This window comes from Catharus ustulatus, chromosome 2 (genome assembly GCF_009819885.2).
Source record: "Catharus ustulatus isolate bCatUst1 chromosome 2, bCatUst1.pri.v2, whole genome shotgun sequence".
Classification (NCBI taxonomy): Eukaryota; Metazoa; Chordata; class Aves; order Passeriformes; family Turdidae; genus Catharus; species Catharus ustulatus.
Window position 1 is genome coordinate 58031514 of NC_046222.1, and position 26298 is coordinate 58057811.

Here is a 26298-nt window from a genome sequence, read left to right on the forward strand (position 1 = left end):
TCTGACTTTGGGTGCTGGTGTATAAAAAAATCATCTTGGTGGCTGAAACACCTCGCTGATACTTGTGGTGGTCACACTGAATTGTCAGGGTGCGAGGGATGCTTAGTCCCTGAGATACCTGCATCTTGAAGGATTTGCCTTAAGGTCATGCTTTGCTTTCTGTGTTTTACAGGGGCCAGGTGTTCATGGAAGTGCCCAGGGTGTTGCATTTCTCCTGCTCTCAGGACCATACAGGCAATCCAGACCCTATTTAGCCCGTTTTCTAGACTTCTTGGAATTACAGTGTCCCTAGCATCTCGGTGAATACAAATTATGTCCCATATGGAACAGGGACAGAATGGTGGAGTTGGAGTTGGTCTCTACTTTGTGGAGGCAGTGTGTGTGTGTGTGTGTGTGTGTGTGTGTGTCTTTAGGGTTATTTCGCCTCTCAGTGCACTTCTCCATTCTCTTCACTAAAAGATTGCAAACATGAAACGTGATGCAGAGAAAAAGGCAGCTTTGACACACTTGCAAATTTCCTGACCATTAGTCTGCTGAGTTCTCACTGGGACTCCGCACCAGAGAGGCTCCTCAACTGGCTCCCCACTGCAGGCAGCAATTAATTTCTAAGGTTCTATTTATGTTTTTAAAAAGCCCCAAACTACCAAACCTCAATCCTCCCCTCCTAGAAATAAATGCCATTATGTGCAGCTGAAACAATTCTCCCTTCCTCCCCCTGCCTGTTCAGTTGTGCACTGACAGCTGCCTTTAAACTTGAACTTTCTCTACTCCTGCACAGCCTGCTACCACTTAAACTGCTTGACTAATATCACATCGTCTCACAGCAGCAGCAGCAGCAGCAGATGTTATCTTGTCTGGGGAGGAGAGGTTTCCAGGTCTGAGTGCCAGAGCTGCAGTGGGATCTCGTGCATTTCCCACAGAGTCACAGCCCCCAGGAGTCATAAAGCTGATTTTGCACAGAGGTGACAGTGGGAGTCCCAGGTAGTGCCTGTACCTTGGTACTCTCCTCTCTCCCCTCTGTATCTTTTTGTGGCATCCACTAAGGCCAGGAGGCCATGTCTGAAAGGAGCAGGAGATTGCCTCTCCCTCATCTGATGACCACTTGTGGAAGAATCATTTAGCCTTGTTAGAGGGCTTTTTCTGTTCATTACAGTGGCAAGTCCAACTTCTCTTAGCTTTCCTGCACAGCCAGGTGCTACCCTCCAAAGATTTCCAAAGAAACGACAAATTTTTTCAGAAGATTATTTTGTCTGAATACTGATGTGTTTTACATGGCTTCATCTTCTACTAAATCAAAATCTGCAATCAATTCAATATTTATTCTTATTAAAAATTATAGGAATGCATATTTTCTCTCAAAAACAGTTTTCCTCTCAGTAGACACAGCTAAAAATAATTTTAATACATGAAAAACTGGCATTGCAGCAACTTTCAGAGTTAACCTGTGGTATCTGTTTGCCTATGGCAAACATGAAGCAATTGAATTAATTTAGCCATCCCTGCCTAATCACGTCCTCCACCACCATAATTTATCTGGCCATCTGATCCTTTTGTTTTGTTCAACCTTTAGACCCACTTTTTTCTCCAGACATATGCATGCAATGACATACACACATCTCTTGGGTGTAGTGGGAACTGTGAGTATGTCTCTGAAGGAAGAACTCTAGGTCAAAAGTCTATATGTTTTCCCAAAACTTGCTTGAAAACTGCTCTGCAGAACAGTGGTCTATAATAGACCATTGTGAATTTATTCTCAGTCTTGCTTTTTGTACTGTCTGAAGGTGTAATTTTCATAAAAATCTAAACTTAGTTGTAAAATCCTAGATTTTCATAGTGTCTGATATAAGTTACCAGTTTATCACTTTTACAATGAAAATAATATTTTCAGAGCTTCCAGAACTTCTTTATTCAGTTTTGAAAGGATTTAATGTTTAATTGTTAATTTTTTAATTTTTACATAATGTTCTGGCATTTATGCCAGCGTCAAAATTAAAGCAGGAGACACTTTGAAACAGAAAAGATGAAATTTTAAACTTGCTAAAAGACACTTGCATCTCTTGCCTCTGTGATTTTTAAAGATAATTTAAATAAGATTACTTTAGAGAAGTAGCTGCATGCTGCATTGATTACACATTGTATAATGCTGTGAAAGTAAAGTAAAAATTAAAACCACATTACATTAATGAAAAGAAAATAAATTTTAAAAAAAGGAATTCTGAAATGAACTTTTTCTAATCATTAGACATTTCCAGTTTCCACTTCACAGAAAATTTCAGCTGCATTTAGTGATGTTCTAAGTCTTTGACAATCTCAATAGATGTTGAGAGTCTCGGAGCAGGAAAATATATGTCATTTCAAAAGACTACTATTACAATTTATTTTACTCTCTTAGAGTGACTTTATTAAGCAGGGAATAAACACTGGACTAAGTGTTTACTGGGAAGAAACTTCGCTTTCCAAACATTTGAAGTAACTGCTTTTTGTTATATGGCAACCAGGTTTTGAAACTAAGATGTTTCATTCTCCTCTAGTACAAACCCACACACTTTTGCTTTCTCCTGGTTGCAGTGGTTCACAGAGCTGCACTTTGCAGGCAGGGACCCAAACTCAGCCCTGGCACAAACAGCCCCTGATTGCCAGGCTGGCCTACAGCTCTCTAGATTTGTATCTGCTTTTCTGCCCAGGGTCCAGCCTTCCATGGAGCTGCACTGCTCAGGAGTCATTTGATTTTACAGAGGGGATGAGTGAACAACTCCCTTGGCCTTCATTGGAAAATGAAAACTATGTCTCTGGCAAAAACTGTGTCCTTCCTTAGACTTTATGCAGTCTTGTATGCTGCTGTGCCATGAGGTGCTCACTCAAGCATCCTCTCTCCTGGGCTGTATTGTATTTTACATATTCAGAGGGTTTTCTGAGTACAGCATTTCCCTTGGCTTTCTCAAGAAGAAAACAGTAATTTAGGGAAAGGTAAGAGAGATTCAGATCCAAGAAATACTAGAAGATAAGAAATGTTTTCTTTCCCAGAGTTTTCTGGTCTTGCTGAAGGCAATTGCCCCCAAAAAGGAGTCAGCTGAAAAAGCTTGCTATGTAGGTGCAGGGGCTACCTTTAGATATCCTCTCCTTGCTGGTGCAGGAATAGGCAGGATTACAAAGAACATGAACGTCTGGTACAGCTCAAGTGTATTTGTGCCAGAACTCCTACAATGTGTTCCTGCTGTCATGGCCCCTTGCTTTGTCATGGTCATTTAAAATAAAATCACTGGCTGGTGATTAACACCCCCCCCCCCCCCACACACACACACAAAAACAACAACAAAAAACCAAACCAAACAAACAAACAAATGAACAAAACAAATAAACAAACCCCAGAGTTATGGTTTGATATATTTGCTGGGTCTGCATCACTGGTACATGTAAAAGACCATTGTTTTAACTGGGAAGAGTGCCATCAGAGACTGAGAGTTAGGATTGCATCCAGGCAACACAGCACAGGTTGTCCAGCTAACCACAAGACACCATTATCCAGATATCCTTGAGGAAAGAGCTAGGAGAAGATGTGTCTGGAGATAATGCATCCCTTTCCTGAGTTAAATGACTGAATCACTTAAGCAGGATGATGCTTTCAACATGCCCTTGGAATAAACTCTCGCAACTGGTGACTTTCCCTTCCCCTTCTGCAGTTGTCTCTTCCAACACCAGCATTATTAAGTGTAATTAGCTTCCTTTTCCAAAACTGAACCCTAGATTTATGCAACTTTGTGTATTCTGCTAGTTCAGCCTGTGTTCTGACCCATATACCATTTATACCAAAGTTGGCATTCCCAGTTAAAGCTGTTCAATCCCTTAATGCATTTCAAGCCTGAGGCTGGTGTCCCAGTTACCCACTACTGAGGTATTTCAGTGTAAATCAGCTCCTCTGTGCCTTCTAGGAAGTGGAAGTTCAAAATCAAATGAGAATAACAATGTTACCATATTCCTTATAATTCCCTTTTTCCTTTTACACTATCCAGATCCTTGCTTTTTTTAAACTGTTCTCTTGTCTCCTCCTCCTCCTTCCCATGTGTCCTTCATGAATCCAAAGCCCTCTCTCTTGCCCAGGGGGAGGTTCCCATGCATTTTCTTACAGTCAGTTTGCTCTTCTTTGACTAACGCCCAAATTCAGGCCCTAAATGCTGAAACCACTCAAAACAGCAGAAAACAATTCCTGCTTCATGTGTTCTTAGGGCCGCATCCCAGGCTTTGCAACCCCAATACTCCAGCAAACCTCACACTGGATCTTCACAGGGTTTCACACGCTTCATACTTCTTAACAAGGACCATCTGTGCTGCTTCACTCAACATACACACCCATCCTAGGTTTTCTTCCACCCTCTCTATTGTGACTGAATGTTTCAGGATTTCTCCACAAATAAAATGGCATGGAATTCCTATCTTCCTGAGAAAGAAGGAAGAAAATAAATCAAATTTTATACAATACTCCTCCAAAAAACTGATACCATTTTTTTAGGGAAAACAATGAAGACAAAAAGCAGGTTTTATTCCTAACCTTAGCCCCATAGGATTAATTCCCTTTGCATTTGCTCCAGTCAGGCACATACATAATTCTTGTGCTTATCATTGATTATGCATCTCTGCTCATGTTCCTCAATCTATGTGGCCAAAAACCCCCACCAAAGACACAGATCCTAGCAGGAACCTCAAGTTAGATTCCCTCCATGTTCTATAATAAGCAAGTACTTTGCATGGGAAAACATTTCTATATCAAGCTCTTTTTTCTTCTTTCTCTGAAGAGGAGTGTTCTATAGTTACTGAAGAAACTTTGTGCCATATGGTCCCACCTACGTGTTCTTCCTTCCTGTTTTCACAGTATATTTTGCGCTATTTAGCCACTTTTTTTTGTTTTGCTGTTGATGTACCCACAGTGATCCAACAACAACTCGTTTCGTGCCGTTCAGCTGCAGAATTGTGACACCAACCATTCTGTGCCTGTATGTGATTGAGTCTAATAGAGGGATGGTCATTTTTCCATAAACTGTTCCTTCCAGTTACATCCTCTCTCTGATCTCCCATTATTAGTAGTGTTAACAGTGTTCTTGTAACAACAGCCAGAGGCTTTGGCCTCTAGCTACAAGAAGCACTGAATTTTTTTTTCCTTTTCTGTTTCACAATCTATTAAGATCACAGCAAGATCTGCTTTGCTTTCTCATCTGGTTTCCCCTTTATTAAATGCAAATATGTTTTTATGTTGCTAAGTGGGAATGTTGTTAAGTGGAAAAGACAAGTCTGTGAATTTAAAAGAGTGACAAATGCCCTGTGCAGAATTAATTTGCCTGTCCCTGCCCCCATCTGCCAGTGCCCACAATAGCTCAATGCTTTTTTCTATCATAGTCAGAGAAGGCAGAAACTGAGAAAAAAAAAAAGCACAAAGCAATGACAGGAAAACAGGAAAATTGAATTTAAAAAATCACAAATGGGGAAAAAATAATAGAAGTCATCATCAACAACTAGACAAAAAACTCAACGAGCTACAACTCTGTTATCCAACTGAGGGTCATGTCCTGAAATGTCTATGGAACATCCTGAAAATTTCCTGAGCTATTAGAAACTTAAATTATTTAGTCTTCAGCCCTTATTAAAGAAAAGATTAATCACAGCAGAATGTTTTATATTATATCTGTTGTGTGAGGATCACTCCACAATTTATAAGGTCCAATGTCATGGCTCCTCTGAAACAAACATTATTCTTATTGTATGGAAAAATGAATTAGATGTGAAGAAAGTCGGGCTATTTAAAAATAATTTTTATACAGTAAGTTATACCATAATTACAAATTGAAATAAATTTAATTAAAAGGATAAAAAGGATTTTCTATAGTTTCCCATGCTAGTCCTCAATTTCTCTTAATTTATGGGGTTTTTTTTAATGTGTTATAGATACAAATTAAAAAATATGTAAAAAGTAACACAGAATCTGTCACTTTACTCCACAGCATATAAACTCACCATCTTTGGCTACGCATTAAGGAGGTTGGTTGTGATTTTGTTTCATTATTTTGGGAAATCATCTACTGTTCTAGGTTTGGGGGGAAAAAAAACCAATCAACCAACCAACAAAACTTCATTCCTCTTACTTTTTGAGGGATAAAGTCTTCAAGATTTATTAAGATGAGATTCATTAAGATGAGATACAAACAATGATCATCAGACTTTCGCAAGACTGCTTCCAAAGTGAAACACATTGTTTTACTGACATGACTATGATGAAATAATTAAGCAAAACTTGGTCAGAAAAGTAAGTAACAGAGGATTCCTGGGCCCTGTTTGGTGGTTTGGGTTTTTTTCAATATAGGCAAAAACTAGGTTAAACTGGGCCACTTAAATGATGGGTTCAGTCCTGAAAATACTTGTGAGAAAATCCAGCTTTTCACATGTGAGTAGCCTCCACCAAGTCTAGAGGAAATATTCCCATGTGTAAAATTTACTCAGATTTGTAGCACCAGGACTTAAATTAGGAAACAGTGCTGCAGGCCTGCTTGGGGGAACAAAATAGAACAGCTGCACCTAATATGTGTCATTATTATTACTGGTTTAATCTGTCCCCTGTGTAAATAAAATTATGCTAAAATGGCATTTGCCTAAACTGAACTTGAGAAAAAATTAACAAATGCAGTTCCAAAGCATAACAGAGGATGGAGGATCCTCTGCCACTGGTGACACACATGGCTGTGAGCAGGGACATGGAGAAGTGCAGAGCCAGGGGCTGGGCTGTCCACCTGACATCTCCTGCATCCCTGACTATGCAGTGGGGCAGGCTCCTGCAAAAGGATGGGTTTTTTTGGTGGTGGACTCCTTCTCTCTGCATGTTCTCTCAAAGCCCAGGAGTCTGGCACTGAGTACACATGGCTTCTTTTAGATGTCTTTCTCCCTAAGCACACAGGATTTAAGGATATTTCCAGGAGATCTGTGTGGATCAGTGGTCACTCAGATCATGATCCACATGGAGCTGGAGTGAATGAGGGAAATTTGCAGACTGTACAGGCCGAGTGCAGGAAAAGATAGGCTGTAAAAAGAAACATTGAGAGCTATTTCCCAGGAGGCTGCTGAATGAGTGAAGCCTACTCAAGGGCTGCTTTGACTTTCACTCCGTCCAGCAGAGGTTTTATGTGAGGACTTACCACAGCAGCTTCAGCTGCTCCCACACCAATCTCTGGGAGATGCAGGGAACCAAAGGTACTCACAGGCTGGGGGTGGGGGCTCTCAAACATTCTGAAAAGGGGAAACTCCTAGCCACATAATAAATGGAACATGTAAGCCTGTCAGCATATCCTGTACAGCATCACTTTGTTGTGACTCTTATGCCATTTAGAAGGTTGCAAGGAAGGTTCATTGCATGTGGAGAAAGTCTTCCTCTGTGCAGCTGGACTACCAGGACTGCAGTCAGGTCTTGTTGGGTATATTCTGTGAGACTACACTGGTGTTAGGTTTTTGGAGGAAAAAAAAAATTTAAAAAGAGAGCAAGGGTCCATGTCAAGTGGGAGATGCAGAGGGAAAAATTCAGAACTCAGAGACGATCTCCAACAGCAGAATCTCCATCATGAAGGAGGAAACGTGAAGTAAGTATCAAAAGACACTATAGTCTTTTATTTTCAGATACAGCCAATCGGGTCTTAATTAAATTATTAGTAACAGTTTCTCAGGAATCATATTAAAGACACCTTTAAAAAGCAGAGATGAAAGTACAGCATGTTGCTTGTATTGAGAAATTGTCTCAGCAAGACAGAAGGGAGCAAATGCAAAGTAACTCTGGAACAGTTAGAAGTACTGTGGTGGCAGGTGTGATTCCATTCTACACCTCAGCACTGTCCAGTGCAGTGTTGTACAGTGGGGGCTGCACAATCTTCTCTGTCCAGAGCTCTGCCTGAGCATTTGGAGCATCAGGTTCTTCTGGGATGGCATCCACTGTAAGAGATAGGCGTAATTTCCAGCCTTACTTTTCTTGGACTTTGCACAGGTGTGAGTTGGAGAACGGGGAATGTTCTGAGGGGTTATGAGAAGGAAGTCATCCTGGGCATTTCTGACTAAACTGAGAATTGTGCTGCCCACAGCTGCAGGGGTGTTGACAATCCAGATAGCCCCATCTCATCCCATGTTCTCCAAAATACTTGTGAAAAGATTCAAGTGAGTCTCGAAGGACACAAGAAGATGGCACTGGCCATCTGGAGAGCTCTGGATTTCACACAGAATCTTGGCTTGGACAGCTCTGGTGTTGTAAGGAAATTTGCATGGTGGTATACCATGGTGGAATGCCTACATTCGTGATGTAAATCATCCACATGAGAGATCTGGTGATGAGCATGTCCAGTGCAGTGTCTGGGATGGTCAGCAAAGATTAGATTCATCTTTTCTGGCATCTCTGCTGCTGGGGCTGTTTGGAGCACAGCAGCTTTGCTGTACAGGTGGTGTCAGAGCTGTAGAGAGCCTGGGCAAAGGACTGCTCCCTTTTTCCAGCTGCCTTGCTGGATGCCTTTCTGTTAAATTGAACCAAGCAGGGCCCTGCTGTGTTGGGGTCTTGTACAACTGCTTTGAGTTCTCACCTATTAAGCTAGCTCTGCCTATAACTATTTCCTTCTATGCACACCAGGACTCTGAAAGACAAGTTCCTAAGACCTTGTTTTGGAGCAGCAGACCTTGCAATCAGATTCAGACAGCTTTCTACAGACTGCTAGTTGGTGTTATGCAGTTATTTCATCAGCTACTTTGGTGGCTATTTCATCAGCTACCCCACATTGATTTGGGCTGCTGGGACACAGCTACCTTTCTAGACAAGGGAGGGCTGCAGCCATGATGGCAATTTTTTTAGGAAGTTTTCAGCTGTTATGTAAGCACGGGGTGATTATTCTTTTCAACTTGTTAAATTTATGCATGATATTCACTGCTGTCATCTTTATGGCACAGAACTTTAAGGCTGTGACTGTGAATAGTGTTACACATTGTACATTTGTTTTGTTTTCCAGAATGACTGCTACGTGTTTTCATGCAGTTCTCACAGATGCAGATAGGTCTGTGTTGCTCTTCTACATCTACTCTAGCCAGTGGTGCAGTACACTCCAGCATCATTGCAATGCCCACTACTCAATAACACTTATTACAGTAGAAGGAAAACCTGTGATGATCTTCCTAATTACTGTGCCATGTAAATGGCAAACACAAGAAGTGTCTTGACTAGATAGAGGATCTTCACACCTTTTGACAGATGCACTATATACACAGAAAAGGCAGTGGTATTTTTCCAGCCATGAGAGTCTCACCCTCTGCATAAACATCAAAGAAAACATACCCAGAATATTCAGCTAGATGAAGAGTGTGAATTCATTACAGATTCCTCCTCAGCATCTGCCTTAAAAGACTTAAAATAAGCAGATCCAGAGAGATTACTGCGTCAGAAGCGGGGAGAATCCTGCCAAAGGTGAATTGCCTTTTTCCTGAATGTTGCCAAGAGATGGGTAAGGCAACTCTACATGACTCCTGTGATGCTTCTGCTTGGCCTTTCTGCTAGTCTTAGATTGGGGTGACCTTGAAAGACTGATATGTCACTCACTGGTGATACTGAAAAGCATTGGCAGAACAGAAATTACTTTGCTGTATCTGTTCCTGCTTTCTGTACAACTGGTGGAGGTGAGCACTCTTTGAGCTCAAATCTGGTGCCTGCAGGGCCTCTGTTTTTCACTCATGTGAAATCTATATGTAACTGTCAGCTGTTACTAACTCTTAGCTATGTGTACAAGTAAAACAAGCTATATTGTAAATAGCATATTTGTGATGCACAGAACTTTTTCAGTACAGGAGAAAGTCAGGGCCTGGCCCATGGCTTAAAGTCAGAGCATGAACCGACCAAACTGAGCTGGGATTGTCAGAAAGAAAACAATGTTAAAAGGAGCAATCAAATTTTCCTACTCTAGACAAGCAGGGCGTCTCACAAAACACAGGGAAAAGTCTCAAGGCCATACTCTATTCACCTGGCTTGCAATGAAAGTCCCCGAGTAGTGCTGCCTGTCATTTATTCTTATGGGTCTTGACATATTAGTAATGCTATGTAGAGATGACAGTCCACAATTCTGCATGGAGAAGACAGATATGCTGAAGTTTTTATAGCTGTTTAACAAGTGTGGAGAAGGAAATGTACTGCTCAGGAGGAGCACTTCAACACGGCTGGGCACAGGCTTCGTCCTCTCAAACACCTGTGGCTTCCTTTTCACCCCATCATTATCCCTAGGGGTCCTTGCCTGCAGTTGAAGAGCCTTCTGTATTGTGGTCAGAAACAGGTTATTTTGCTCTGTCCTGGTTTCGGCCCAAGTTGTGGGTGGCAGAGTGTGGAGCTGTGTGGTTGCATCCGGGTTGTTGTACTGTAACACCAAAATCTTTGCTGGAGCAGAAGTAAGGGATCCTCACACCTCCTTCCCATGCAGATGCCCAGGAGAGTGTTGGGTAGCCCAAAGTGTTTGCAGTCAGATTGTGGAAGTCTCGTGTGGCAGCAGCACAGCCTTCCCTTCCCTTCCCTTCCCTTCCCTTCCCTTCCCTTCCCTTCCCTTCCCTTCCCTTCCCTTCCCTTCCCTTCCCTTCCCTTCCCTTCCCTTCCCTTCCCTTCCCTTCCCTTCCCTTCCCTTCCCTTCCCTTCCCTTCCCTTCCCTTCCCTTCCCTTCCCTTCCCTTCCCTTCCCTTCCCTTCCCTTCCCTTCCCTTCCCTTCCCTTCCCTTCCCTTCCCTTCCCTTCCCTTCCCTTCCCTTCCCTTTAATTTCTACTACCAGATGAAAGCATCAATTCCAGTAAGCAATCCTCAGATGTAGGCCAATACAAGACTAATGATGAAATTAACAGCAGTGAAGCCTGACATTGAGTTCTGATTGCCTCAGGAACTTGAAAATTATGAGGTCACTGCCCCAAATGAGACCAGATGAAGAAACATTTCTTTTGAAGCATGATTCAGGCTGCTTTTATGGAAATTCTAAAGTCAGAGTGTAGTTTCCAAGTCCTGTGTTCGCCTGCAATTTCTTGTTTTTAAGTACAAGCATCCCTGTAAGGGCGTGACCATATAAACTGAGGCATTATTAAAAGAAAAGAATCATTACCATAAAAATTCAAAACCTGATCACATTGTGACCTTGATGAGAAAAGCAAGTGTTCTAAAAGAGAAAAAATATTTGGGTCAGTAAGGCTTCTTTTTGCTCGGTGTCAGTATCTCAAATATAGGCATGCAGAACAATATATCAGCCCATCTGAAAAAATAAACAAGAAGCTATTGAAAAAAAGTATCTCATCTTTTTTAAAACTTTCTCACCACTTAGCTCTAGATATCACCAATACCAGTTTAGAAAAATTAAACCCTTCTCCAGAGAAACACCATTAGTGAATTAAACCCTTCTCCAGAGAAATAACATTAATGAATAATAATAAAAGGAGAATGGGAACAAAGATGGCTACTAGATTTTTAAAATTATTATTATATATTTACTAATCATCTAAATTTTGAAGGCAAAATGTTTTTTATTTCTAGTACCAAGAAATAAAGACACTTTGAATGGAAAATACCTGAGTTTTTTCACATAAACATATACAGAGCTTTGACCTTTGGAACTTCTGCGAAACAGTCCTGGTTCATAAATACAGTGGGTTGGAATAAGTAGCTGTGTAGTGAGCAGCATCATTATCTCATCAAGGAAACTCCTCGCATAAAAAAAGTAAGGACATACAGAAGTGTTTATAGGGTCAGGATTTCAGAGCAAGTGATGAGTGCAATGGGAACAAAAGAGACAAGGGTCCACATCTTTGATCCATTAATTACACAGCCCTTTGCATGCACTGACTAACAACCATGCATCAGCCTTGTATAACAACCATCACAAATATTTTGATAGTCCTTATTTTACAAGTGGTAAAGATCCAGTGGAGAAGGCAGTAATTGTTCTGATTTATGTCTGGCTCAGTGAGCTGAAGCGGCTGTGTCTGCTCCAAGGTAAGGAGAGGGCTTTGAAAAAAAACTTAAACCAGGTTCTGTTGTTTCTGTTTCCATCAGTCTTTGCTTCTCAATTAGCTGGCTGGTTACAGTGAAACTATCTAAATATTAGCTATCTAGCCAAGGCTGTTGTTTGGGTTCTCCTTGTAGATGATGAGCAGACACTCAGCAGCCTTCCTGCTGGACTGGAATACCTAAACTCAGAAGAAGAGACAGCCTTACAGGTGTCCCCTCTCTCTGCACTGATCATAACTGGGTGAGTGACATGGAAGGGACGCTAAATCGAGGGGCGCCTAAAACCAAGCTGAAGGAGTTTCTGTTCTTACTAAGAAAGTTTTAACCTTGGATGCTCCACAGTTGACAGCAGCCATGGAGCCCTTCAGAGCCTTTAGAGGCATCTCCTGATCAAAGAGGCACAATGAGCTCAAAGCTACCGCCCAAAGAAACCCTGTGTCTATAAGTGTTTTGTTTTCAGGAGCATCCAGAGCTCGAGCACAACCTCTTTAAACATGGGTTGTATGTCAAAAATGTCGTATGATCTCAGACATCTGGCAAGTCTATGTATGTGCTTAATTGAGAGAATAAACATTCCTCAAAGATTCAGAGTCCTGAGATTGCAACCTTGACTTTAACCTTTTGGCTTTCTTCACATCCTAGTAAATGCAATCTATCACGCATACCACATCAGAGTCTACCCCAAAAAAACTGGAACAGATCACAGTTTTATAAAGCTGAAAAAAAAATATTTGTGATAGGATTTAGAAATGTAAGATTACATCGTAATCCTCCCTTCAAAAAGAAAAATGAAAAGAAAAGCTGAGGGAAAAAAAAAAAAAAAAAAGAGAAGCAAATTATTCCTGCTGTGGCATATGAAAACTAGAAGAATTTAATTTTCTGGTCTGTTTGTCCTAGCATGCTTCTCTAGGCTTGTCATCAGTTCCACTGGAACACAGGGAATGTAAAAAATATTTTAATACAAATTACTGAATTTGATTCATTCCATTCTCCTTATAAAATTGTCTGCTGTAAAATTATGTCTAATGTGAAACAGTTATAATTTTCTTGCTACTCACTGTATTAATACCTATTAAAACTGACCACAGTAGCACGCACCCAGTTGTTGCAACATGCAAAAACCCACAAGATTTATTTCAATGTGTCTGGGGAGTGCCAAAGCATGAAAACATATTGAAATTTAAAAGGTCTAATGTAACTATTATATAGATCCTTGAGAAAACTGCCAGTCAACTTGAAATAATACAGTCAGCTATTTCTAAATATCACAGATCTCTAATAATTCTATTTTTGTGACGTTTCCTACATGAGTTACACCTGTCACAGGATTTTTTAACCTAAATTTCAAGACTTACAGTGCCCATAGACCTCTTTAAGCATTGGAAGTTTCGCATCATGAAACAAATTAATTTCAGAAAACACATCTATCAGCTGCTCTAAAATCACCTTGCTAAAAGCCCTTACAAGCAGTGTGTTTATCATCAGTATTAATTAAAGCCTGGAATCTGACCCCAGAGCTAGAGACTATCCCAGTGTTAGCTACACATCAGCCCATCTAGGAAAACAAACCCTCTAAGCAATACCACATGGAAGAGCAGTGGTCTCCAGTAGGATTGGCCTTTGGTGATAAGATCAGTGGGAAGGCAAATGTAACTAACAATATTTCAGCGCTTTGAAACTCTGGTGATAGGCACTGTAAAAATCCTCAGACAGTTTGTACCAACCTACACTCACCAAGCATGGCAAAGTGCCAGCTCAGCCCTTTCTCTTGATGGACAGAAGCAATGCTGGGGGTGGTTTTTCCTTCCTCAAAATATCGAGTGGTGGACAGAGGTTCATCACAGTGAGGCGATAAAGTGACAAGAGCGTTTTCCTCCTGCAGGAGTCACATCATCTTCTCACAGGAGGATGAAAATGGCAACCACAAAGTGAACAAACCAGCCAATAAAGTTTATTGTGGACCTGGTAGCGTGCAGAGTGCTAAAAATTTGCAAACTCCAATCCTTCCTGTGTATAACGTGCAGATCAAACCACCTCTTACTGCTTCCAGCTGTGGGAGGTTGAACATATGCAGCAGGAGAGCTGCAGCTGCACGTGGAGGGAAGAAGGCACCCAGATGGTGTGTGCACAGATGGAGAGAGCCTGTGCTGACAGCACTGCCCCTCATCCTGCACCAGATGACACACGGGAGCTTCTGGGGAGAGGGGGACAGCTGTGTGGGGACCCTGAGGTGCCTCCACGCTGTGTGGGCTTCGTTTAGGCCTCATTTTGATGAATTTGGAGGCATCCTGACCTTGGTCTGGCCTTCTGTCCTGGGGGCCCTATGGAGCACTTGCTCAGGGGAGCTGTGGTGAGGCATGTGGGGCGGATGAGGCTTAGTCGGAGGAAACCATGTAAATCTCAGCAGTGGCTAATTTGTGGCTTCATCCACAAATCATTTAGGCAGACAAGGGCAATGTACTTCCACTGCAAGGTTGTAAACACATATATGTTTCCTAATCCCCCTGTTCTGTCTGAACCCAGAAAGCATTTACTTACCTGCCTGGAACGTCTCCTCTGCACCTAGTAGCTCCTAAAAAGTTTTAGACTGTAATGCCAGAATGCAGCAGAATCATCCATTTGCACTGGAGGGAGCATCTGTAGAGACACAGCTCTGGCTCTGTGCAGGACAGTCACCCTGCTCTTCTCTAGGATTCTCTTAGGCACCTGACAGCTTACTGGCCATTGAAGATCCCATTCTTTGCTCAGCAGAAGTAGGGCCTGTCTGAGTGAAGGGTACCCTAAACATGAGAGAATGCAACATCCAGGACCTTCTGCCAGCACTGCACCCCTAAACACCTTGCCTATGGTAGCACATAATAATGGATCTCCTTGCTCGACTCGTTGGCAGCCTGCTATGTTAATGTGGTAGAGCAGGGTAGAGGATTGATGAGAATAGGAAATGTAGGAATACAGGGAATGAAAGTAAGAGCATGAGGTGGGAGAAATTCTGCTATTAGCACTAATAAATAGTGTCCATTGCTGTCATATCAAATGAGGACAGTGGGCAAAGGCCAGGCTTCACTTCACTTGCACTGTGCAGATCTTCAGAGTAGGGTGACCACACCCAAACAGTTTGAGGGGAATGGTCAGCATTCCATGCTAACTCCCAAAATGAGGAGTGTTTGAGATATTGGGGTTTGGGCTGCACTGAAAATCTGGCAGGAAGAGCAGTGGCACATCAACAATATGCACAACTGAGTCTCAGTGCCCAGATACGTGCCCTGTTCAGTTTATTGTTGCATGCTTTACCTTTGAGATCTAGTCACTATGTGAATTAGGTGATGTTTGTACCACTGCAATCTGTTAAATGCTTAATTTGAAAATACAGTCTTCTGAATATTGCTGCAGGACGCAAGACAAAAGGAGCAGTAGTTTCTTAAACTATGAGTATATCAAGCACAAAAGCACTCATATAATCTCTGGAAGTAAGACGTCATCATTTCTTCACACAGAGCAGCAAAGAAGTCACTCTGATTAAGTGAGATTAAAAGAGCAATTTAATTACCTGTCAAATCTGACAGTGGATGGAATCATCTTCCCTTTGAGCGACATGCTTGACACATTCTCATAGGAAGGACATAAATACTCCCTGACTGCATTGTGAAAAAAAAAAACAAACCTGAAAGGTGAAGAGAATATTTCACCTGTAGTGAGATAGAAATTGCTATTCAGATCAGTCAAATGCCTTCTGCAATCTTTATTTTCTGCCTGACTGCTGTTAGCGCAGGTGCTTTGAAGAAAGGTGCAAACACAAGGTACCACTATGCAATGACTTGCCCATGGAGCAGTTTCTGCTTAACTTTAAGATACACATTATGTCCCAGAGCATGACAGTTTATCGCAGCTTGTGTGACTGCTACATTTTTATCCTAGCTTGTATAAGAGTAGATGGGATGATTCATACACGTCATTTGATGCTGCTTTTAGCATTTGTGAGGAGCTGCTAACTGCTCCCTCTTACTCCTTTGAGTGATTTGTACCACTGGAGTTACAACAGGGCTAGTGACAAAAGAGGCAGAAGCAGGTGCTCTGGCTTCAGCTAATAACACAACTAGATTTGGGTAATTTCTTCCAGAAATCAGGAGCTGCAAAGCGAGCTATATGGTATTAGCAAGATCAGCCTTGTTTTTTTAAATATATAACTTGCAGGTTGAGCAGGACTTTATTTCTGTTTGTGTTGTGGCATGACACCTTGTGACTTTGATTTAAGTGGGGGAGCAGGTGAGAGCTTTGGTGACTTTCCACTGGCTGGAGATTTCCCAGCAGGAAGCCAAATTTACCTGCTGGCTTCAGCTGTGAACAGCTCCAGGCTGTTGCTTATTAACTTTGGGGCCTTTCTTGCCCCATGGGTGGGTTAACTAATGACATTCTTCTGTTCCTGCCACCTCCTCTTACCCAGAGAGCCACACAGCTCTCAGAGCCCATTGATGTGGTCCCATCAATCCATCATCATGTAACCTGGTGTGGGCTCTGACACCTCCTCCCACCCCTCATGCCAGCTTCCTCACTGGAATTGCAGACCTTGTTTCCATTTGCAAGCTTAGATCTCTGAGGAAGGAAGAAATGCTTTATGAGTCACCACCCTCAAGAGCTTTACACTTTGAGATGTAAATGTAGGAGGATATTGTTCAGAGGTCTCTCAGTTTGTTCTAAAAGCCTGCAAAATCTGGCGTAGAAACCAAAATTATGAATTTCTCTATTTGGCTATATGGAAATTATTATCACAAAATGCTGATACCCGCAGAACTTTCCATGTAATTTTCACAGTTAGGAAACAGCAAACACAAAGCTCCTCAACTCTAAGCTGACTCAAGAAATTAGTTTCCATTTACCATTGTATGCTTTGCTCTTGTTGGTGCCAGTAAACTCTAAGCAAGTTGTCTACAATAGCAAATACTTACATAAGTATAAATGACATGTTTTTACAAAGGATTCCATCATACTGGTTACATCAGAAGAGAAAATAAATGGAAAAGATGACAAGAATGTAGTTCTTAAATGGCTTGCAGCAAAGGGGAAGTCCAGCTCCTAATGTATTGTGGAACTATCTTGTAAAATTATACTCTCTGGTTCCATTTCATCTACAGATTAGGAGCACTAAAGGTGACCCACGAGGAACCAAGAGCATTAGCAAACTAGCACAAGTACTCCACCCTTGGAAGATCTGTAAATACAGCACTCCAAACCCATCTGACAGCCCTCCAAAACCACTACAGGAAAGGTAGGTATTAATAACTGCTGATAACATCCAGAAAGAGTAAACTGGGATTTCTTTCGGATCATGGCTGGTGTCTAAAACCACCTCAATAATTCCTACTGCGACCAAAGTTGGACAGAAGTGGGGAGAGGAGGGCTAAGAAATGAGGAAAACGAAGCCAATTCCAAACACTAAATTTAATCCCTGAAATATTAGGAGTTTAAACAAAACAATAGTTGTTTGTCTTTTGATCTGGACTTGTAGACATCCCTTGGTTGACTTGTTGGACAATTCTACTTCAGCTAATAATGTCTATTCCTTTTTATTTTTGGAAATTGCTAGCCACTGAGAATCTAAATGCCGAGGAAAATGCTAAATACTATGAGTGATATGAAGAAGTGGAAGAGGGAAATGCCTCTGATTAATCAGCCTCATGAAACCTTTCTTGTTCTGTTGTAATCCCCCTGTTCTGCTTGAGAAAGCAGCTGTTGAGAATGCCAAAGAGGTAAGATCAGAAGAGTTCCATATGATCTCTTGCAGTGTTGGATGTTTAAGATGAAGGTTTATGGGACTATATCAAAGACTGGCTTAGGGAGGATGTCGGTGAAGGAGACACATTTTTGGGATGCTTGCTAGGGTCTGACTGAGTTAAAACCTTTCTGCGCAGTTCTAGTGTTGAAGCCAGGAGTATTTCTGCTACTTTATCAAGATTCAAAGTCTCAGATCAGTCTCAGCTGGACTCACAGAAGTGCTGGAGCCCACCCTGCCCCAAGATAAGAGGGGCCAGCTCTGAGGGAGAAGCCCATTGGTGCAGATAATGCTGTCATGGCATCACGCTTCTCATCAGTTGTGGTAACAAGGGACTACGGGGGACAGTGGCAAGATGGAAGAGTCCTTACAGGGCTTCATCCACAACATGTTCTGCAGGGAGATGGATGCTAAATCAATTTCTCAAGCAAACATAGCACTCAACCTTTCAACAAGGCCTTGAAGTTACCTTAGACCTTAGAATGGCCAGATTTTATTGCTGCTTCTGCTGGATATGACCGAATTTTTGATGGAATTTTCATTTTCAAAATGGCTCAGTCTTGACCACAGATAGAATCATAGAAATTTTTTTGATTTGAAGGGACCTTCACAGGTCATCTAATCCAACCCACCTGCAATCAGCAGGGGCATCTTCAACTAGATGGTGCTGCTCAGAGCCCCACCACACCTGGCTTTGAATGTCCACATCCACTGCCTCTCTGGGCAACCTGTTCCAGCATTTCAACACTCTCACTGTAAAAAGCAAAAAAAAATCCTCCTTGTAGCTAGACTAAATCTACCTTAGACTAAATCTACCTTCTTTTAGTTTAAAATCATTGTTCTTTGTCCTATCGCAACAGACCGTGCTAAAAAGCTTTTCCTCATCTTTTGTATAAGCCCTCTCTAAGTAGTGAAAGGCTGCAATAATGCCTCCCTGGGGTCTTCTCTTCTCCAGGCTGAGGTGGGGGTTGTACCAAATGGGCCTGGAGTGGGGCCACAGCCACAGGATTCCAGTGGTGCCAGTGCTTGCAGAGACTGGGGTCCAGGGGCACCTGCTAGGCAGGCTAACAATCCAACCCCATGGATGGAGGCACCCACATTATGTGTATGCGTGCATTTCCCACTCCTAGAACTTCCTAGAGCTGCCAGAGAGCAGGACAGGATCAGCCTATTTGAGCCACCCATGTATGTGTATTTCTGCCAGCAACGTGTGCATGTGCATCTTGTGTGAGTGTGGATGTGCTCCTGTGGTGGCTGTGTGCTCAGCCCCTTCATGGGACAGTCCAGGGGACACAAAGATGTGGCCACCCTGCCTCCATCAGGCTGCTGGGTTTGGCAACCCCTACAATAGATCACTTTGTGGAGGCAAGGCTTGATGTAATTTAATGTCCATTAATCTGTTTTGCTGAGAGTACATGGAATAAAGTAGTAGCGAAAAAGGGCATTTGGGCTGATCAGGTTTCCCTAAAAACAAAAGGTGTGTCTGGATTGTAAGGCAAGGTTTAAGATCCCAGATCAGCTCTTTATTAGTCTTGTTGGTGTAGCTTGGACTTGAGTGTACTTTAAACACCCCAACAAGTACCCAAGCCTCCAGGCCTCCTCTGTCAGACACCTGACACAGAGAGGATCACTCAGCATGCAGCATTGCTTTTATTTCTCTGCAGGTCATAGATTTTAAGGACAGGCCTCATCAAGAACCTTCAAAGGTTCTTAAAATCTGCGATGAGGTTGCCCCTGGTCCTGAAAACCTGCAGCCCACTGAGGTCTGGCCTCATCTTCAGTCACATCTCTGCGTGACAGATAATGAGAGGGAAGAAAGAGCCACTGACAGCAAGCGGTGAGAGAAGAGCCTGAGATGAGAGAGCCACCTCACTTGCCTTCATGCAAGACAGACTCTGCCCCAACAGCACTTTAAGCCTCTTTCCCCACTTGAATCTGCAGAAGAAATAAGATAAAATAACCCAACAATAGGGCTCTGTGTGATTCAAGCCACAATACTACGTCTGTCACAAAAGAAAAAAGCTTTTGTTTGTATTTGGCTGGTATCTATGAATCACTGAGGCCACAAAGATTTTCACCAACCTTTGCACCATCTTTGATGGTTTGCAGATGTTCCCCTCTGCTACTTAATTTCAAGTTTGAGCTGCTTTAGCAAAGACACGTTGGAGGCAGCATCTCTGATGGCCTTTCTCTGAACTGGCTTTTACATTACATAGTGTTTCTTCCTTTTTAAAGCTTAAAAAACTTTTATGTTTAATCCTTAATAAAGTTTTTATTATTATTATTATTTTTTCATTTTAGGTTTGAGCAAAAATGGGTATAATTGTGCTGTTGGGAATTAGTGATACTGCCAACTTGCTCAGTGGTATTTTCATGGACAGATATAATGTCTCGAAAAGGAACAAAACAAAAACAACGTAAGATTGCCTCCTCCACCCCATTTTCCCAAAAGGACATATCTAATCTCTATAATAAAGAGTATCTCTTCCAGTCCAAGGAAATATTTGAATGTGATGTGCTAAGGAAGATATTGAAGATGGTGAATAACCACTCTTCTCCCATTGTGCTGTTTGCTGATTTTATCATTTGATTACTGCACTGTGGTTAATTTTTGAACCTCAGTGACTACACTCTTCTGATGAAACATGTCCTTGATTCAGAAATAATTTATTTCACAAGGAGTCGGGCCTCCTCTGTCAGACACCTGACTCAGAGCAGATCCCCCAGCATGCAGCATTGTTTTTATTTCTCTGCAGGCCATTAGATTTTAAGGACAGGACTCACCAAGGACCCTCAAGCCAATGTTCTTTTTCCATGGACCACAGGATTTACTGAGATCAGTTTGTGCTTCAGATCCAAAGACAATGGTTGGAATAAAACAGATTTTTCTGGAAAAGCTTCCAGTATAAACATTTTTTTTATCCATTGTGAGTTGTTCTGATGATGAAGTACTTTCTTACAGTAAATTACTTCTAATTAAAAATTCATTTCCAACCCCAGCCACTGGGTCTTGTTCTGTATCTTTGTCTGCCAGACTGAAACAGTCTCTCCAGTTGTCTGTTACCATATAGGTAGCTCTAGGTTGTAATCAGACCACCTTCTGCTTTGCTGGTCTCTTTAGACCTCTCCCAGGTACATTTTTCAGTCCAGCATAATTTTTTGTGCTTTTTTTAAGTGAAGAGTCTGAAGAACATCAACACCAGTGTGAGATCCCTAACTCCCACCTGCTTCCTTTCTCCCACGATTCTGTCTCCCATGATTCACAGAAACACATGGATAACAGAAACATCTTTAGATGATGAACGTACCCCTGCAGAAGAGTATTTTGAGACCAGAAGCTGACCTATTTTTGGTGCATCTGGCACATTCCCCATTGATTCCACATCACCCTTGCTGCCTGATAAAAATGTTATACAGTACCAACTCCACTTTCCAGGATCCCCATCAGGCTGACAGGTCTACAAATTGTCTAGTTCACGCCATTTATCGTGTTAGCTTTCTCCCAGGCATCTGAAACTTCCCCAGTGTGCTAAGATTTATTTTCTTTGGCTTGGTCTTTTTTTTTAAGACTGCTGGATGCAGGTTACTCGGATTTTTGCCTGACTTTATTATCTGCTGATTAACCTACTCTTTAGTTACAGCTAGAACAAAAATGATGTGATTACTGTTGGTTGACATGAACAAATTATTTGGGTTTGGGGTTTTTTCCCTGGACTGAATACAAAAATACAACAGAATAAGCCTCTTTTTAACGTATTTTCCTATTGGCAGTTTTATTATTTTCATCTTGCGCTGGATGTCTGTCATTTTTAGTGTTCTTTATTCTGGAAATACTAAAATAAAATCCCCAAAATACAAGAAAATACTCCTCAACAGGCAACTTTCCTCAGCTCTTCTTGTCATGGTTCTCCTTGTGACCTGCTTCCCCTTTAATTATTTTTCTTCAAAATCTGACTGCTAATTTACATGTATTGACATTGGGAGTTTTCTGCTTTTTCTCCTGGGATCCAAGTACACATATGCATAAGAAGTTCTATTTCACTTCTGCAGCAGGCCATTTAATGAATGCAGATTCTTTTGCTGGGTGGGGCTTTTTTGGGCATCCCGAGAAGTATTATCCAATGATTCTCAATCATCGTTCAGATTTTTCTGCTAATAAAGTCTTTCTCCCAGCTGAATTTCTCCCAGCATTGTTTTTTGCTAAAATTATTTTTTTTTTTCTTTAAAGCACAATTAATATCCTTTATTGGCTTGGACTTCATTCTGTTTGGAGATAGCAATAAACATAATCCCACTGTAATCAGTTATACCCAAGCCATTACTAATTGTTCATTTTTTATTTAGTCTTTCTGGTGTAGTAAAGACAAGATCTAATGTAGGAAATTTCCTAGTTGAATATAACATGGAAACTACTGTCTGTAACATTTGCAATGATAACCTCTCTTTTATTTAGTAGAGAAAATTTGGGCTATTGTAGGAAGTCAAGCTGCACAAAACAGGTCAAGAAAACAGCCCAGCTTCTTTGCACAACTGGCTATATTCTGAGGAAACGTGCTGCTGGTCCCTCTGAGCACCAGTTCGGTAATATTTTACAGACCTTAATAGAAGTAGCACCTTCAGCAGCCCCTGACATGTCATCATCGTGCAGTACCTTCCTTCAACAGGGATTCAGAAGATGCACAGATTCCTTGTTTGCGTAAAGGGATCTCCTCTGATACCAAAGCCAAAACAGTCTGGCTGCAGGGACATCAGAAAACTACCAGGTAAAATGGAGGTTTAATGCACTGTGAAACCAGTTTGCCCTTTATTGTTATCAATATAGCAAAAAGGATTAAAAAGGAAGATGCACTTGATAAAAATGTTTCTAAACACAGCACCTGAGAAAATTTCCCCTGGGTGTCTTAATCTGCACAGCACAGAGAGATGAGGCAATTACAAGTGTTTCATATAAATGTAGGAATAGCAAGTCCTGAAGCTTACTTTGTGTCAAAGGGATTCACTGTTAGTTTTCTCTGGTCCGCCAACATTGCATGGCATTCTCTCGCTTCATTTTAGAAGTCCAGTTATTCAGTGCTGCAAAAAATTGGTATTATTTTGTGCCTCAAATTTCCCAATGTTCTGCACTGTGATAAGGAGCGATACGAGGTCTAAAAGGTCATGCTAATGTAAATCTGGATGTGATGGGGGGGAATATTATCCCAAAAGACTTACACGAAAAGCTGAGTTTTTAAATTGCCATTTCTCACATCTACTTTTAGCACACTACCGACATCCACAATGCTCACCTATTCCACAAAGTCTGAAAAAAGTAGCAATCAGGTCTGGTATGATGATTTCATTTTTTAAAAGAACAGCATTTTAAAACACTGATCTGATATCTGCAAACAAATACATGTACAGTTACACAGAGAGAGAGATAGTTTTCTAATTTTGAGTTTAGTTTGCAGCATGCTCGATGTCTACCAGAATGTTTCCTCCTTGGAAGACTTTTCCAGACAACCCAGGAGAATACACATTTTCTTCTGAGAGGATTTTTCCCTTTTAATTACTCTTTCTATCTATCTTTCTTTCTTTCTTTCTTGCTTTCTTGCTTTCTTGCTTTCTTTCTGCTGGCACTTGCAGGAGTAGGCTGTATTTGCACTGCAGGCCACCAGTTGCTGATTCAACAACACAGGAGCACAAACACACAGGCTCACTCTCACACACACAGAACTCCACAGGAAAGTGATTGATGACCAGTTTTCATGTCAGAACTGTGATATTTCTGGCTAAACAGCTTTCTACTTTTTTTTTTTTTTTTTTTTGTACAAAAGCCACGGCATAAAGATAAGAGGCAGAGCAGAGCACTCAAGATGTGTTTACAAAGATTAAACCACTGACTTGGCTTTAGTTAAAGTAAATTCTCCTTCTTCCCACTGTGCAATGTAGGTTTACAAAGGGAGGACTGGCAAAGGTTGCCTTGTCTTCTTTTCTGGCACTGTCTGTTGGCTCCAAAACAAATGCACAACTTAAACCACATAAAAGCGCAGCAAGGTATTAGCACTTTTGAGGAGTTCAGCATCTGACACATTCCTAATCTGTCTGGGTAGGTTTTTGATCTGAGATGTTGCACTGCCTTTATAATGACAGGGCAATTTAACAAGCCCAAAATTCAAGATTCTCTCTGCAACCAAGGAGTTACCAAACCCAGCACTCAGCCCCTTTCTGATGCCTTTGTCACTGGGAGCACTGCCTGCTCCCTGTCTCTTCCCTGAGGTCAGGGAGGTGCAGGGAAACCCATCCCTCCGTATTATAGCCCAAAATGCTCTCATTTCCCCTCAGATTGAGACCACAGCAGATCAACCTGAGGAAGAATTTTAGGAGGTTATAAGAAGTTAAAATTGCACAACTGCAAACCTCCAGCACAGAAGACAAGGTTTAACTGAAGAGAAGACGCTGTCTGCTCACAGAATCCCTGGAAGAAGAGGGCAGCAGAACAACCATGGCACAGCAGGGAGGAGGAAAAACTGCAGAAAATTATTATTTGGCAGAAACACACATCTCAAGAGAACAGATAAAAAAATAACTAGGTAAGGCTCACAGAAAAAATTAAAGATCTCCAGTACATCTGGAAGTTTTGTATTAATGTATTTGCATTAGTAATAGTGTGACACACTATCATGCTCTGCTTGCAGGAGATTGTCTTGGCCATTGTAAGAGAACAAGAAAGGACAAAGTGTCATGCCTGCCTCCAAATAAATTGTGTGCATAAAGATTACAGTAATTTCACTAATACAAGCTGCACCATTTTGACTAAAATTTTTCCCCCACACCGGAAATGTGGCTTATACTCAGGAGCGGCTAATATGTGAATAATTTTCTGACATTTACAACCTCAGAAGTGCCAGCCAGGGTGCCGAGCCAAGCACCTGCCAGTAAAAGCCGGCATTTCGCGATTGTTACAAATTGTTACTCTGTTGTGCCGTGGGTGGAGCCTGGCTCCCTGCAGGCAGCACGGGGGGCGGGGAGAGAGGCGGGAGAACTCTCTCCTTCCCTCCTCTGCCGCAGCCGGGGGAGAGAGGGGGGGCCCCATGCCGTCATTGCCGAGGCTCGGGGAGGCGGCAGGGGCTCCGTACCCGCCTGCCTCCGCCACCATGGGAGCTGGGGGGGCTCCGTCCCTGCCTGCCACCACGGGGCAGCGCCGGGCCAGGGCGAGCAAGCCCAGAGGCGGCGACTGGCTCTGAGTGGCCCCGCCAAGCGGCAGCGCTGGGCTGGGCCCCCTGGCCCCGTCGGCAGCCCTGAGTGGGCCGAGCCTGCACAGCCCAAGCCGAGCCAGTAAACCCCCCGCCATGCCGTGGTTCTGTTACTATTTGGCAACTTTGTTGCGGGTCCTCGCTGCGAACGACAGAGCGGCTTATATTCAGGTGCGGCTTATTTATGGACAAAGAACGAAATGTTTGCCAACACCCAGAGATGCGGCTTATAGTCCGTGCGGCTTGTATTCATGAAATTACTGTATTTATCTCAGAATTCATTATTACAGAAAATAATTATTTAATAATAGCAAACATGAGCATGGAGAAAGGAAAGGAATTGAACATCAGCCTTTCACTTTAGTTTTGTCCCTGATGAGGAAAACAGTCATTGAAGTCAGCTTTGGTGAGGTGTCATGCAGAGGAAGACATGGTGGAGAAGGAGGTTTGTACTGAAAAGATATTGTATTGCTAGTCGAAGTGGAAGGAAGGACATATGGGATAGGTGTGGCACAGCCTCTCCCAGATTTAGTCATATTCAATATTTTTATTCATGCCCCAGACGATGGAACAGAGAGGATATACAGATGGCAGCCAGCAGGGAAGGAATGTCAGGAGTTTGGAAGACAAGATTAGAATCCAAAATAATCTTGGAAAATCAGTATTTTTAAGGTCTAACAGGAAAACATGCTACTCTGGAAACAAGCTTGCAGATTCTTCCTCACACAGGCAATAACTGACTGTGTATTGCAGGACGGGACAGCTGCTTGGCCAGCAGCTCTGCAGAAAACCATCCAGAGCCTGTAGAGGATCACAAGCTGAACTGCAACTTTGTGTTGTAGGGGAAAGAGGGTAGCCCCAGACTAGCAATGTATAAACAGAATTACACCCTGTGAAACACATAACCTATTTTCATCCCTGCAATATGACTGAGTATCCGTGTGCAGTCTGGTAAACTGCTCCTCCAGAAAAATGCGATTCAGCTGTGCTAAGCTGAAAGAACAGTAAAAGGGCTAATTAAAGGTCTAGAAACACAGTGCAGGAGAAAATTTCAACTATAGAGTTTCTTGAGTAGAGAGGACTTTCTGCCATGACACACAGGGTGACAAAAGATGGATGGATGAAAAGGGAGGCAGGCTGAGGTTAGAGGTCAGGAAGTACTTTTCTAATGCTAAAGGGAGATCATACAGAAACAACTGAACCATGGCATGTTCACCAGGCTAGGCTTTTGAAATGCTTGCTGGAGTATCTGAGGTGTAGCTGATCCTGACTGA